Source organism: Thalassophryne amazonica, chromosome 13 (assembly GCF_902500255.1).
Source record: "Thalassophryne amazonica chromosome 13, fThaAma1.1, whole genome shotgun sequence".
Lineage (NCBI taxonomy): Eukaryota > Metazoa > Chordata > Actinopteri > Batrachoidiformes > Batrachoididae > Thalassophryne > Thalassophryne amazonica.
In genome coordinates this window covers 19,340,075-19,354,798 of record NC_047115.1, presented here as the reverse complement: position 1 = coordinate 19,354,798, position 14,724 = coordinate 19,340,075, and positions in this window count along the sequence as shown.

Below are 14,724 nucleotides of genomic sequence, written 5' to 3'. Positions count from 1 at the left end.
TTGTCAAAAGTCATCTGAAGGACCATGAGAAACAAAATTCTCTGGCCTGATGAGACAAAAACTGAACTCTCTGGTGTGATTGCCAGGCATCATGTTTGTAGGAAACCAGGCACCATCCCTACAGTGAAGCATGGCGGTGGCAGCATCATGCTGTGGGGATGTTTGTCAGTGGCAGGAACTGGGAGACTAGTCAGGATTGAGGGAAAGATGAATGCAGCAATGCACAGAGACATCCTGGATGAAAACCTGCTCCAGAGTGCTCTTGACCTCAGACTGGGGCAACAGTTCATCTTTCAGTTGGACAATGACCCTAAACACACAGCAAAGATATCAAAGGAGTGGCTTCAGGACAACTCCGTGAATGTCCTTGAGTGGCCCAGCCAGAGTCCAGACCTGAATCTGATTGAACATCTCTGAAGAGATCTGAAAATGGTTGTGTACCGGAGCTCCCCATCCAACCTGATGGAGCTTGAGAGGTGCTGCAAAGAGGAATGGGCAAAACTGTCCAAAGATAGGTGCACCAAGCTTGTGGCATCATATTCAACAAGACTTGAGACTGTAATTGCTGCCAAAGGTGCATTAACAATCAACAAATCAACAAATTTCTTTATATATATATATATATATATATATATATATATATATAAATTTGTAAAAAAAAAAAAAAAAATTCAAGCTGTCATTATGGGGTGTTGTGAGTAGAATTTTGAGGTGAAAAAATTTATTTGCTCCATTTTGGAATTAGGCTGTAACATAACACAATGTGGAAAAAGTGAAGCCCTGTGAATACTTTCCAGATGCACTGTAAGCTAACAATTATCTTTTACAGATATTGAACAGGGCCACTGAAAAGAGGCTTTCTTCTGCTCAGTGGCCAATAGAAGTAGTTTACGCTCTTTTTTGTACTTGGTACAATAACATAAATTTGCCGTTTAGCTTCTGCTCACTAACGCCATGTTTGCATTACAAATAAATAATGTGCTTGGCTCTCAACCATTTAATTACACTGCATGATTACTTCACTATAATCATCTGTTCAGTGGCCACACGAAGTAGTTTATTTGTGCTTTGTACAATAACATTAATTTGCCTATTAGTTTCTGTTTGCTAACACAGGTTTTTTGTGTTGTAAATAAATAATAATGCTCTGATTAAATTAATTTTGTTTCTTGTTGCATGAAGCATTAGCACTATGTTTCAAAAATAAATATGACTAATAGCCCAGTGCTATTTACATCCTTTTTAAAAAATCCTTTTCACAATGCATTTTTGGACAAATGTGATTGATCCTCCAGTGCAACATGTAGTCTGGAAAATACTGCACTTATACATGCCTCTAAGCAACAATAATACAGAGGCAATACTAGTACATACATTTATCAGTTATATGTCTGTTCTGAGGAGCTTTGTGTACGGATTCTTTTTTTCTACTAGTTTAGCAGAAACATCTAAACAGAGATTCTATAGTTGCATTTCTTTTCTTTTCTTTTTTTGCAACACAATGACCACAGAATTACAGCACTGAATACGTCTGGTTGAGTATTTTTACAGGTGAAAGGTTCACAAAGCAAATATAGAATGCCTTTAGTGCTGACCATTCTGTTTTTCTGCATTTCATGATGCGTGTGAATTTTATTTTATTTTTTATCTACTCTTTCTGTAGCATTAAGAATAAAGTAGTTTTTCCAGTGGTTAAATAAAGAATGACCATCTGAAAACCACCTGAGCACACCATGAAAAGGTTTTCTGCAAAGTGTGAATGAGGTGCCAAACAGAAGTGCTCAGTGTACTTGTTGAGAAATGCCAAAGGGGGGGGGGGTCACATTCAACAAGTGGTACCAGCTGCACGCTTGTCACTGGATATCATAACCTCAAAAAGGGGCCTTTTCTAAGGAAGCGCATTGCATTCAGTGGATAAAATAAATAAATAAATGAAATAGATACCTTGTCTCATAATTACAAGATTTTTTTTCCTCGTAATTACGGGATCTTTTCTTGTAATTGTGACATCAGGATCTCATCTCGTAATTACGAGACCAGGAAAGGTGCCACATTGACCACTGCTTCGGTTCCATTGAGTCAACTGTACTCCTTGAGGATCTAGGATTTTTAGCAGATGTTGCACAGTTCTCTGAGTCACTACCAAACCTGCTTGGATGCATTTGAAATGCATGAATTTGTATCCATGAAGCATCCCGTATTGGTTGAACTGCTCCTACAGAAAGAGAGCCACATCCAGCACAGCAGACTGGGCTTTCGGCCTGAACAATCCCAACGACTTGAGATGCCTGCACAGTGTTGACATACTAATCTTAATACATCCTCATTTTTAAGAAACATCAGTCATTCCCAGTGTCTCAAACCGAGAAGGTAGTAGTAGCAGATTAACTGTGATAGTGTCATTACTTCCCACTGATTAGCGAGGATTTACATACTACAAGAACTTTTTCTTCATCTTATCTCATAATTACTAGATCCCGATGTTGTAATTAAGAAAAAATTATCTCGTAACTATGAGATCTTTTCTTGTAATTACGAGATATGGTGTCTATTTTTTTTTTTTATCCAGTTAATAGAATGCACTTCTGTATTTTTCAGTGTCAGTGTGCTCTTTGCAAATTTGTTTAACTTTTACCTTTGATAGAGAAGGAATTGTATGTTATTTTCCTTTAATTGTGACTGAATCTACAGTGCAAGTGGAGGCTGACTAATTGAGAAGCACCAGCATTTGTAAAAAGGTTTAAGATGTGAGCGTGGCTGTGGGTGGGAGGCACAGGCAGGATAGACAGGTCAGAGGGGTTAAAGTTTATCATGGAGATCACAGCTTAGTGTAGCTTAGTGAAGAAATGGTCCTTATATAAAAGAAATGAATAATAAAGACATGATGGAATTATATAGAGTTTTGAAATCCCACAGCCTGTATAAACTGAAGGTGGATTGCCAGGAATGTATGGGAGCCGATAATTGTTGGTGAAGCCGAAGGAGCTCGTGAAAAGACGCACAGAAGTTTAGTGTTTCTCCGTTAAAAGAATGCGTGCTGTTAAAAGTATGTATGTCAGTATGTATGTAAATATGTATTATGTAAGTATGTATGCATGTAAAAGCTGTAATCTTACTCGGCATGATAATAACAAAATAGATAACATGAATTTAAGTTGTGTAATCTTACACAAGTAGAGAATTGTTGCCCCCCTCCTCCCCCCTTTTTTGAACCATTTCATGAATATTTTTTCTCTAACAGCTGTTTCTTGTATTCATGTCATGGCTGCAAAATTCAGTTATGCTGAGGTGTAAAATATGCTAAATACATGTTTATTAATGTAGCTGGATAAAAATAAGTGGAAAAATGTTTGTTTAATGCTGAGTTTATACTGCAAAGGTGATATTTTTAGGGGAATAAAATTAGATTTGAACCCTGTGGATATGTGTGACATGTCTGATTTGATGCTGCCCCCTGTTGATGGGTGATCCTGCTACCTTGAGATGTGTATTAAGTGTGAAAACTCCATATCATCTTTAATAAAAGTCATTTTTTAAGATCCACCCACAGATTAAAGTTGCTTTTCATTCTTCTTTAACAGGGAACAATAACTGAGGCCATTTAAAACATACCACTGATTTATCACACTTTTGAAAAAAATTAAACATATAAAAGTTTTTAGACAAAGACACAGAGGTGGGGCTTACAGAGAATCAAAATAATACATTTTCACATGTAAATGGTAAATGGACTGTATTTATATAGCGCTTTTCCATCTGCATCAGATGCTCAAAGCGCTTTACAATAATGCCTCACATTCACCCCAATGTCAGGATGCTGCCATACAAGGCGTTCACACTGGGAGCAATAGAGGATTAAAGACCTTGCCCAAGGGCCCTTAGTGATTTTCCAGTCAGGCTGGGATTTGAACCGAGGATCTTCTGGCTCAAACCTAAAGCGGAGGGTCTTCTGGACTCAAGCCCAACGCCTTAACCATTAGACCATCACCTCCCCTACTATGTCTGTTGCATTAAATGGAAAGGAACTACTCGCCTCATGCACTCTTAGTGGGCTTTCTCAGAGCAAGCAGGAATCTATGGACTTTTGTGACATATGTCACAGAAGTCTAAAATGAACCATTTATGGCCTAAATTTTGGCAGTGGGAGAGTTCATTCATGCATGAGCAGAATTTGGGTCTTTGAGGATGTCTAACATGATTCTACACAGAAATAGGGCACCGTAGTCTCATATGAAACCTGTGTGATATCACAGGATTTGACCACTTACGGGGACCTCCGCTGCCATTGCGCAATATATACATAGCATAACTTCACACAGATAAATGGTGTACTGTTTTGTTTTCGGCTGCAGTCATCAAGGAAGTCACAAAAAGTGGGTTTTTTCAGTTCCCAGTGGAGAAGGGAAGACAAAGCGAGTTGGGAGACATTGTGTCGGTAAATGTTAGCTTACATAGCTAACCAGGGTAGGTCCGTTCTCTCACCTGCAAAACCGCTTCGACATGTTTGTGTTCCGGTTCATAAACATAAACTGCAACACATGTCCACTTTCCCACCACATTGTCACTTTTTCTTTGCATTTTCACTTTGTTTGCGTCATATTTTACCCCTTTAGCACCTGCCCTCAAACGAGAATGCGGTGCCCAATATTTAACTAACCGTGGGACATGATGGTCTTGTCATTAAGTGTTGAAACCAGAGGATCCTTGTTTTAAACCCCAACTAGACCACAAAATCCCTACGGAGCTTTGAGCAAGGTCCTTAATCCCCAGTTGCTCCTGGTGTGTAGTGAGTAGAGGTGGACGGATCGATCCTAATATCGATAATATCGATACCAACGCTGGTACTGATATTGAATGATCCTCATGTAAATAGATCAATACTCAAGCTTTTTTTCTCTCCCGCACACACTGACTGCTGCGCATGCAGTTTCATCAAAGTCTACTCTCTGTAAGAGCAGCGCTGCGTCACACAACATGGAGCAGTGCACCCTTGTATTGTGGTTTGTCAGCCCTCTACCTCAGGAGATTTTGTTTTAAGTTGTGTTGAGTGATATTTTTTAAACAAAAATGTTGATTGTGATAATAAAGTATTTTGTTGTCATGTACAATGTTTAGTGAAATTCTATCCTAGGTCTTTTGGATCCTTTGGATCTATGAAGCTTAAATATGAAAAAGTACTGGTATCGGTATCAATATTGCCGATACTGGGCCTGTATTTACTTGGTATCGGATCAATACCAAAATTCCTGGTATCGCCCACCTCTAGTAGTGAGCGCCTTGCATGGCAGCAACCTGACACTGGTGTGTGTGTGTGAATGTGAGGCTTCACTGTAAAGCACCTTAAGCTTCTGATTCCAATGGAAAAGTGCTATATAAATGCAGTCCATTTAACCTTATATAAAGTATAGTGTACCAGATGAACCCTGTGCAGACCATCTGCATATGAAGAACTTTGTTCAGTTCATAGGTGCCATTTCTGTGGGTATTTTGTATAAGAATAACTAGAACTATTACGACCTCAAAGATACATCCTGAATGTAGACATCCTGCAGAATGATTCATAAAGCAAGACTATCAACTGTGGAAAATGTGACCAGGCCTTTACGCGCTAGGTGGCGTTAAAGTATCGCGCTAAAGCCTGCAGTGTGAAAGGCCCTTAAGACAGGTCAAATTTTATTTTGTTCATTTTAAGTTGAATTGGCTCTCATATCCTCCACTAGGCACCGTAAACAACAATCCATTTTCTGAACCTGTTTATTCCAGTTCAGGGTCGCAGGGGGTTGGAGCCTATCCCAGGTATTAGGGTACACCTTCCACAGGCTGCAAGTCTATCACAGGGTCATCATGTATACATAGAGAAACACTCACACCTACGGCCAATTTACAGTCACCAGTTCACCTAACCTGGAAGTGGGACGAAGTTGGAACACCTGGAGGGAATTCACACCAACACGGGAAGAAACTGCAAACTCCACACAGAAAGGACCTGGTCAGAAGCAAACCTGGGACTTTTGTCACTGTGAGGCAGCAGTACTAACCACTAACTCTTTATTTTAACTCATTATTTCTTTCATACTGAAAAGGATTTTAAATTTAAGCTTGAAGTAATAGTTGCCAACCACTACACCACTGGTGCCGCATCACAACCAACCCATAAGGGATATAATGGCTTTGTCTTGGTGACACCAGTAGGGGGCAGTAAACACCCACATAAAAAATTGCCATGCTGAAATTTGAATACTTTACTGACAGGATGCCCACCTTAAATATGGTTATGCTGGGATACAATATCTGAAACACATGTAAGAAATTCACAAAACTGTTGTTAATACTTTGGCTGAAGTTAATCATTTTGCATTCATAAAATATGCACAGTGTCATTTTGGTATGACAGGCATCAGACCAAGGTTCAGTTCAAATATATGAAGAAAATCCACAAAGCAACAACTTATCGGTGGATGAATATACATATTTTAGAGTGGATCTCTTACTCCCACTGGGTAAGAGATCCACTGAAGAAGAGAATGCATGATGTTAGTTAAAGGTGCCCTAACTCAGGGGTGGGGTACTGTATGTTAGGGTCCCTTTACTGAGAGAGTAGCATCAACTTAGAACATGGTGCCATTTTGGGGCCAACTGTGCTGAACTACTGAATGAACTTTTTATGTTTTCAACAATTTTTTTAATCGGTTAACCACATATAGCAACACATCCAGGTACAGCTACTATCAGAATAAATATAAAAAATAGTTAGGCTATCAAATTTACAATTTATGATGATTTATTTAATTATTTTAAAGACTGATTTACACTTCTGCAGCTCTGTAACTCTGTGTCATGATGCCAATGTGCACTCACAGAAATATTTAACCCTCACTTTTAAGATTTAAGTAATTTTATTACATGACAAATTCCCATTTACTTTCTTTTAGATAATTTTAACACAAACCTACCAAATAAACCTTACATGATGCATATTCATTACTGTAATAAATCATATTCATTTGAAATGCATAATCCTCAGCTTTATGTATTTAGCATTAATAAAATATAATTACTCTAAATCAATAATAATGACGGTATTTATTTAAAATACCTAAAGTATATTGTTTGAATTGCATAATAATTATGTTACCTATGCCATTTATCTTGTATAGGTAAAATAATTATTATGCAATTATCTAATAAAAATAAATGGGAATTTGTCATGTAATAAAATTACATAAATCTTAGGGTTAAATATTTCTGTGAGTGTGCATGACAGTTTTAAAGTTCTCCATTGCTTGATTATGCTTTATTCTGGACTAATATATATGACCCTCAACAAGCTTGTCTTTCTACAATCATCACCTCCAATTCAAAAGGAAAGCTGTACAATTTCCTCTTTTTCCAACTCCGTGTTGTAAATTTGCGGACTTTTCTGCCAAATGTATGTGATTCTGAAATGTAATCAGTGTGCGCACTGCAAAAACTATTAAAATATGATGGCGGATGAAGCAGTGATAGCAGAAAAGTATCAAATCACATCCTTTTGTTGTGTCTGATTTAACAGGTGCACGTCAAGCTGCGGGTCTGAGTCTGAGCACGGTGTGAAAAAAATAAACGGTCAGGCTTTTAATCGGGGAAATGACTCTGGTCCCACATGCGAGGGGTTTTTATTGGAAGTACATTGTGGTCGGATGGGATATTTTATCTGATGTGAGCAAAAAATCCGTTATACAAAATCCGTTCTACACAGTCTTTATTACCTGGAAAACAATACAAAAACACAGACATTTTTTTGTCCGGTGACTGAGGTTTAGGTGAGTTTTACTGTACAAGGGACTGAACACTAAAATTACAATGAATTCGCTTCCATCCCACACAGCTGACTTTATTTTCCCAAATTTTTCTTCTGTTTGGATCTGAAGGGAATCTGTACATCTTGAAGCCCTTGTTGTGTCTATTTGTGCCACCAAGTGCACAGCAACCCAGCATTTTCAGCAAATAAATAAATAAAATAGCTGGATTTACATGCAGACAGATTAACAGCGAATGCTATTTTGGCCCCAAGATGGCACCACGAGTCACATGACTGTTTTTTTTTTTTTTTTTCGACTTATCATGTCGCTACTCTCTGAGTAAAGGGACTCCACTGTATGTCTCCATGGCTTTGATGCAGAATCAATCAAAATTTCATACGATTTACAGTAAGTAATTAATGTTGAGATTTTTACCATTAAAATTGCATTTAAACTGTAAATGATAGCCTTGAGCACATTTCTTTTATAGAGAATGTTGCATGCATGTCTACACAATGTTTTCAGGGCTGACATGGCCAATGTTGATGGAACCCAAAGAATTATCTGAAGCCAACAACTATTTTCTATTTAAAGATTTCATGGTTTCATGGCATCCTGTGCAGAGAATTAAGCAACACTCCCTCTGTGCTATGAGATTTTCCAGCCCCTTTTTACCAGTCTGGCCACGTATACTCGTTTGGTGTATAACATTTCTGCATCTGCAGGTTTAGCTTAGATTCCTGTCTCATTAAACTGTTTTGCCACCCCATGTTTATAAAGAAACAGCAGTACTAATTACTCACTGCATAGCTGTTGATTTTTGTTTCATGATGGTAGATGGTAGCAACTTGTGGAAGCCCACAAATCACATTTAGAAACTAAAAATACCTGGTTTGTTTCTGATTTTTATTAAAAAAATTTAAACCAGATCAAGGCAGTAGTTAAACTGTATTTCAAAACCAAAACAACTAAAACATTTCAAAGCATTTGCTTCAAATTAGATAGTGACGTATTATGTGACCCCTTTCAGCACATCTTGTCCAGAACAATGTTTGAAACAGGTCTCAAAATATTCCAGAGCAGTGTTTGGTGTTAGCGTCAGTAATTTGCAGTATAGAAAATAAGTCTCCTGATGTTTTTTTTGTGTGTTATCCCTATTTATGTATATACATATACATACATACATACATACATACATATAAATCGTATATACATTTTGTACACATATGTTTGCTTAATAAAACCAATCCAATCAATCAATCAATCAATAGACAAAACGTTTTAACACCAACCCAAAGCACACATTCTGTTTATTGTTTCATTTGGTTTTGCTTTCTCATTCTGTTTTGTCTTGAATTTGCCCACGTAGTGGGTATCATGTTTCTTCCACTGGCCGATCAAAGTGGTGTGACGTGTTCACTGTTCAGGGTGAAAACTGCGTGTAAGTTTCAGATGATTTTAATTTTTGATTATTTATCAAGCATCCACTAACCATCCAGTAGGTGTAAAACTTGTCTATGCGATAGTCCACAGACAAAAAGAATGTTGCTCTTTTGATTGCTTTGGTGCATCAAAGTTGACTAGACAGATGTAGTGGGGTTTGTCGCTGTTATATGTTCTTTTAGTTTGGCAAGTTACAATATGATATAATTTATTATTTTTAGATACTGTCTACAAAATCTGGCCGGGATGGATAACTAAACCACTCACTCGTCTCATTTTTTGCTGTCCAAGGCTGCACTATTACCAGCACAGGGAAAACCATATAATTCTTTGTTGAACCCTGGAAAAAAAAAAAACTTTCACAATGGTTAGTATGTGTAGCCTTTATATTTGGTTCCCTGAATGGGTCCCGAATATAAAGTTGTTAAAGGTTTTACATACATACGTGTGTGGAAATAAAAAATTTGCTATGGAGTGTAGTTATCCCCAGTTTAGACTTTCTGGATACGCGCCCAGACAGAATGGCATTTTGTCGCCAATCATAGAGCACCTATATATATGACCGCTAACATCTAAACAGTAGACTATTTATAAGCAAAAGTCTTTTTGTCAGGTCACTGGTGTAATCAAGAATTTCTTCTAATTTTAACGGTTAAAAAGAGATCACTTTAAAACTGCTTCTATTTCTATTTCAGGATGTATCAAAAGTCTGGTAAGATCCACTGAGGCCAGACCGAGCCTCCAACAACTTTTGATCCAACCTGTGGACTGATTCAGTAATATTTTAAGGCCTGTGCTACTGCTACTGGATTGTATTTCACTGATAATTTTATTTAGATGAATTGACAAATTCAAGCATTATATTTCCAAATTGTTTAAAAGCATCTATGAAGCATCAACAATGAAGAAAAAGGTTGCCAAATTTATTTAAAGGTTTTAGAAAAAGCTTAGGCATGTGCCCTGTAAGTTTGATGCACCAGATCAAAACATGTAATAGCCTACAGGCTGTGTATATATATATATATATATAAAATAAATTAAAATTTAATTGAAAAGTGTAAAATAAACAAACAGACAGACGAAAAAGCAAAAAACAAACTGGATGCTACACCATTGTCTCCCACAGACAGATGGATGCCAGGAGGAGAATATATACCAGGCAAACCCTCTGTGATATTACTAATATGTTTTCTGATGTTAAAAACTCCATTGGGACATCAAGACTTGTCCCAATAACGGTGGAGTGTCCTTGCCTCAAGTGGAGGAGTTTAAGTATCCTCCATCCAAGGGACGGATGGAGCGTGAGATCGACAGACGGATCGGTGCAGCGTCTGCAGTGATGCGGTCGCTGTATCTTACCGTCGTGGTGAAAAGAGAGCTGAGCAGGGGGGCAAAGCTCTCGATTTACCAATCGATCTACGTTCCAACCCTCACCTATGGTTATGAGATTTGGCTCATGACCAAAAGAACAAGATTGCAAGTACAAGCGGCTGAGATGAGTTTCCTCCGCATGGTGGCTGGGTGCTCCCTTACAGCTAGGGTGAGGAGCTTGGTCACTTGGGAGGAGCTTGGAGTGGAGCCGCTGCTCCTCCACATTGAAAGGAGCCAACTGAGGTGGCTCGGGCATCTTTTCTGGATGCCCCCTGGACGCCTCGCTGGAGAGGTGTTCCGGGCACGTCCCACTGGGAGGAGACCCCGGGGAAGACCCAGGACACGCTGGAGGGACTATGTCTCTTGGCTGGCTTGGGAACGCCTCGGGGTTCCCCCGGAGGAGCTGGAGGATGTGTGTGTGGATCGGGAGGTCTGGGTGGCTTTGCATGAGCTGCTGCCCCCGCGACCCGACTCCAGATAAAGTGGAAGAAAATGGATGGATGGTCTTGTCCCAATAACTTTATTTGTTCTAGCCAGGTTATAAATGAATAAAGGGATGGAGCATGGGCAACACCCAAGTAACTTGGGCATGTCGGTGAAAAATTGCTGTTGCCCAATTTTCAATTTTTCAAATTTATTTTCATTTATATAGCGCCATATCACAACAGAGTTGCCTCAAGGTGCTTCACACAAGTAAGGTCTAACCTTACTAACCCCAGAGCAGCAAGTGGTAAGGAAAAACCCTCTGAGGAAGAAACCTCAAGCAGACCAGACTCAAAGGGGTGACCCTCTGCTTGGGCCATGCTACAGACACAAATTACAGAACAATTCACAAAACGAATATACAGGAAATGCAGTTGGTGCACAGGACAGGAGGGTCTACAGCACAAATACCACACCCATCTCTGGATGGAGCTGCACCTTAAACAGAGAGAAAAAACAGAATCAGGCATCAGAAAGACAAGAAATACAGTATAATTTGCAAGCATTAAACAACAAGAAAACAGGAAATACTAAGGTGATTGCCGGCCACTAGCCTTAAGCTTCACTAAAAGACCCAGAATTTAGGTAAGGTTGAGGCTGCGGCATGCTCCGTTTAAAATGAATTAAAACAGTAAAAAGCGTAAAACTATACTATGGCCGTATGCTAGCCATACGAAAGGGAAAATAAGTACGTCTTAAGTCTAGACTTGAAAATCTCCACAGAATCTGACTGTTTTATTGACGCAGGGAGATATTCCACAGAACAGGGGCACGATAAGAGAAAGCTCTGTGACCTGCAGACTTCTTATTCACCCGAGGGACACAAAGTAGTCCTGCACCCTGAGAACGCAAAGCCCGGGCCTGTATGTAGGGTTTAACTAGGTCAGCTAAGTAGGGAGGTGCCAGTCCATGAACAATTTTATAGACTAGTAGCAGAACCTTAAAATCTGATCTGACTGGAACAGGAAGCCAGTGAAGAGATGCCAAAATGGGTGTAATGTGGGCGAACTTTCTGCTTCGTGTCAAAAGTCTGGCTGCAGCATTTTGAACCAACTGGAGAGCCCTGATGCTGGACTGTGGTAAACCAGAAAATAGAACATTGCAGTAGTCCAATCTAGAAGAGATAAAGTGCATGGATCAGGGTCTCACCATCAGCCATAGACAGGATGGGATGAATCTTCACTATATTTCACAGGTGGAAGAAAGCAGTCCTCGTAATATTTCTAATGTGGAGGTCACAAGATAATGTAGGATCAAAAATTACCCCAAGGTTCCTCGCTTTGTCAGTGTGATGTATGACACACGAGCCTAGGCTAAGCGTTAACTGGTCAAATTGATGCAGATGTCTCACTGGACCAAGAACCATCATTTCAGTCTTATCAGAGTTTAAAAGTAGGACGTTTCTAGACATCCAACGTCTCACTGATGCAAGGCAATTTTCTAAGGATTTTATGTGAATGAGATTACTAGCAGTTATCGGCACGTATAACTGAGTATCTTCAGCATAGCAGTGAAAGGTAATCCCAAAACACCGCAATATGTGCCTAAGGGGTACAGGCCTAAGACAGACTCCTGTGGAACCACAAATTTCATGTCACTAAGGTTAGAGGTAGTGTTACTGTACAAAACACAGTGAGAACGACTGGTCAAGTATGACGTCAACCATGCAAGGGCACTCCCAGTAATCCCAAAATGATTTTCCAGCCTATCAAGTAGAATATGATGATCCACTGTATCAAATGCAGCACTGAGATCTAACAGCAACAGAACCGTAGTGGTGTCCGTATCCATTGCAAACAGAAGATCATTCACCACTTTAGTGAGAGCCGTCTCTGTGGAATGATATTTTCTAAAAGCAGACTGCAGTGACTCAAAGAGATTATTCTCAGTAAAATAGTCTACGAGCTGCCGTGACACCACTTTTTGCAGAATTTTAGAGCAAAATGATAGATTTGATATCGGCCAATAGTTTTTCAATACAATAGGGTCCAGATTAGGTTTCTTAAGTAATGGTTTAATCACTGCAGATTTGAAACATTTAGGAACAGATCCAGAAGATGAAGAAAGATTAATAATTTCCAGCACAGTCGGCCCAAGAGTGGACCACAGGTCCTTAAACAGTTTTGTTGGTATAGGATCAAATTGCCCATGTCTGCATAGTGGGTCAGGGTCATCCATCGTCTGTTGGCCTGTGTTGATAGAGCAGGCGGTGTTTTTCTTAGTCCACGACAAAACATGTGATTGTTTTCCACATTAACTGAAGGCCACGTCTGTATTATGGATTTGTTTTACTAAGGCAGGAGTTCTTAAGGCGGCTCTCAGGGTTGCTAAGATCAGAAGACTCTGTGCTTTATGTTTGCTTGCATGTCCGTCGGCGTCTCCTCCAGATATATCTGTTAATGTGCTTAAACTGCAATTAAATCTTTCTCTCTGCATCGTAAGCCGATTCCTGGTGGTCCTCGCTCGGCGGTCTCATCTCTTGCTGACATATTCATGAAACTTCCACAACAGGGCGGGATGAATAAAAGCCAAACATGCCCCCAATTCGAATCTTCCAAGCTAACTCAGGCTCGCAGCCTTGGTAACCTTGGTTTGGTTGTTTGATTAACAAATATTTTTGAGGACTGAGCAGTGGTTGTAATAACGGGTGGCTTGAGTATGGTTATTAATCTTCTCCCTCACAGCTCTTCTGTACTTTGCTGCACGGTGAAACCGTCTGAGAAGACCGATGATTAAGTTGTGCACACATCATTCATCACAGAACCTACTGTGGACAAACTATATCTGCATGAATTACTGACCAATTCCCATTTAAGTCAAAATGGGAGCCTTGCTACTGTCAAGACATGAAGTTTGTAAAATGTGTAAAAAAAAAAGATTAGAATTTTGTCAGGGCTGAAGAGGATTAAAAACTGTGACCAGCATATCACCATAATAACCACTAATGTGACGAAGCTAGCAATTAAGTACCTCTATAATTGTAAGAAAAATATTGATAAAATAAATAAAATTACATGGATCCATTTCGACGTCATACAAAACAAATAATGAGCGTTTATGAGTACAATAGTAAGAATATTTTCATGGTTTAAAAGATGAAATGTCAGCGAGGCTTCAGCCAAGGTGAATGGTATGCTCTATCTTTTAACTAATGCAAATAATAAATTATGAGATATTTGTAATAAAAGTCATGATTCAGCAGCACAAATTATACATTAATCTATTGGTTTGTGATATTTGTGATGAAAAGCACCTCATTTTCGTCACGGCAGCACAAATTCATTCTCATTCATTCCGTCATGGCTGCACGAAATTAAAAGTGAAGTGGGGGGTCAGGGTGGTTATGGTTAGGGAGGGGGAAAGGAGTAGGATTAGGTTATGGTTAAGGTTAGGGTTGGGGGTAGGAGTAGGGTTAGTAATAGTAAATAAAAATAAAAAAAAAACCGTCACAAAAATTTGACTCATTTTGTGACAGGAGCATGAAAAAACAAAACAAAACAAAAAAACATGAGACTGGGCTGTGTATATTCACAGCAGGCAGTGGCCAGAGTCTGCACACTAGCGGTCATTTAAAGCAACACCCCCCCCTAATTATTAAAAAAAGACCACAACTGTTTTTGTAACAGGTAGCAAACATGTTGATTTC